This window comes from Cynocephalus volans, chromosome X, assembly GCF_027409185.1.
Source record: "Cynocephalus volans isolate mCynVol1 chromosome X, mCynVol1.pri, whole genome shotgun sequence".
NCBI lineage: Eukaryota > Metazoa > Chordata > Mammalia > Dermoptera > Cynocephalidae > Cynocephalus > Cynocephalus volans.
This window is the reverse complement of record NC_084478.1, coordinates 15,495,100-15,497,599: the sequence shown is the minus strand read 5'-3', so window position 1 is coordinate 15,497,599 and position 2,500 is coordinate 15,495,100.

Genomic DNA, 2,500 nt, shown 5'->3' with positions numbered 1-2,500 from the left:
CCTGTGAGTGTGTGTGTGTGTGTGTGTGTGTGTGTGTGTTATTATATTGAACCGGCTCATGCAATTATGGAGGCTAAGAAGTCCTGAGTGTGTGTGTGTGTGTGTGTTATTATATGGAACTGGCTCATACAATTATGGAGGCTAAGAAGTCCTGAGAGTGTGTGTGTGTGTGTATGTGTGTGTGTGTGTGTTATTATATGGAACTGGCACATGCAATTATGGAGGCTAAGAAGTCCTGAGTGTGTGTGTGTGTGTGTTATTATATGGAACTGGCTCATGCAATTATGGAGGCTAAGAAGTCCTGAGTGTGTGTGTGTGTGTGTGTGTGTGTGTGTGTGTGTGTGTGCGTTATTATATGGAACTGGCTCATGCAATTATGGAGGCTAAGAAGTCCTGAGTGTGTCTGTGTGTGTGTCTGTGTGTGTGTGTTATTATATGGAACTGGCTCATGCAATTATGGAGGCTAAGAAGTCCTGAGTGTGTGTGTGTGTGTGTGTGTGTGTGTGTGTTATTATATGGAACTGGCTCATGCAATTATGGAGGCTAAGAAGTCCTGAGGGTATGTGTGTGCGTGTGTGTGTTATTGTATGGAATTGGCTCATGCAATTATGGAGGCTAAGAATTCCTGAGTGTGTGTGTGTGTGTGTGTGTGTGTGTGTTATTATAGGGAACTGGCTCATGCAATTATGGAGGCTAAGAAGTCCTGAGTGTGTGTGTGTCTGTGTGTGTGTGTTTGTGTGTGTTATTATATGGAACTGGCTCATGTAATTTTGGAGGCTAAGAAGTCCTGATTGTGTGTGTGTGTGTGTGTGTGTGTGTGTGTGTGTGTGTTATTATATGGAACTGGCTCATGCAATTATGGAGGCTAAGATGTCCTGAGTCTGTGTGTGTGTGTGTGTGTGTGTGTGTGTGTTTGTAATTATATGGAACTGGCTCATGCAATTATGGAGGCTAAGAAGTCCTGAGTGTGTGTGTGTGTGTGTGTGTGTTATTATAGGGAACTGGCTCATGCAATTATGGAGGCTAAGAAGTCCTGAGTGTGTGTGTGTGTGTGTGTGTGTGTGTTATTATATGGAACTGGCTCATGCAATTATGGAGGCTAAGAAGTCCTGAGTGTGTGTGTGTGTGTGTGTGTGTGTGTGTGTCTGTTTTATTATATGGAACTGGATCATGCAATTATGGACGCTACGAAGTTCTGAGTGTGTGTGTGTGTGTGTGTTATTATATGCAACTGGCTCATGCAATTATGGAGGCTAAGAAGTCCTGAGTGTGTGTGTGTGTGTGTGTGTGTGTGTGTGTGTGTGGGTGTTATTATATGGAACTGGCTCATGCAATTATGGAGGCTAAGAAGTCCTGAGTGTGTGTGTGTGTGTGTGTTATTATATGGAAGGGGCTCATGCAATTATGGAGGCTAAGAAGTCCTGAGTGAGTTTGTGTGTGTGTGTGTTTGAGTGTGTGTGTGTGTTATTATATGGAACTGGCTCATGCAATTATGGAGGCTAAGAAGTCCTGAGTGTGTTTGTGTGTGTGTGTGTTTGAGTGTGTGTGTGCGTTATTATAAGGAACTGGCTCATGCAATTATGGAGGCTAAGAAGTCCTGAGTGTGTCTGTGTGTGTGTGTGTGTGTGTGTGTGTGTGTGTGTGTGTTATTGTATGGAACTGGCTCATGCAACTATGGAGGCTAAGAAGTCCTGAGTGTGTGTGTGTGGGTGTGTGTGTTATTATATGGAAGGGGCTCATGCAATTATGGAGGCTAAGAAGTCCTGAGTGTGTTTGTGTGTGTGTGTGTTTGTGTGTGTGTGTGTGTTATTATATGGAACTGGCTCATGCAATTATGGAGGCTAAGAAGTCCTGAGTGTGTGTGTGTGTGTGTGTGTGTGTGTTATAATATTGAACTGGCTCATGCAATTATGGAGGCTAAGAAGTCCTGAGTGTGTGTGTGTGTGTGTGTGTGTTATTATATGGAACTGGCTCGTGCAATTATGGTGGCTAAGAAGTCCTGAGTGTGTGTGTGTGGGTGTGTGTGTGTGTGTGTGTGTTATTATATGGAAGGGGCTCATGCAATTATGGAGGCTAAGAAGTCCTGAGTGTGTGTGTTTTTGTGTGTGTGTGTGTGTTATTATATGGAACTGGCTCATGCAATTATGGAGGCTAAGAAGTCCTGAGTGTGTGTGTGTGTGTGTGTGTTTGTCTGTTATTATATGGAAAAGGCTCATGCAATTATGGAGGCTAAGAAGTCCTGAGTGTGTGTGTCTGTGTGTGTGTGTGTGTGTGTGTGTGTGTTATTATATTGAACTGGCTCATGCAATTATGGAGGCTAAGAAGTCCTGAGTGTGTGTGTGTGTGTGTTATTATATGGAACTGGCTCATACAATTATGGAGGCAAAGAAGTCCTGAGAGTGTGTGTGTGTGTATGTGTGTGTGTGTGTGTTTTTATATGGAACTGGCACATGCAATTATGGAGGCTAAGAAGTCCTGAGTGTGTGTGTGTGTGTGTGTG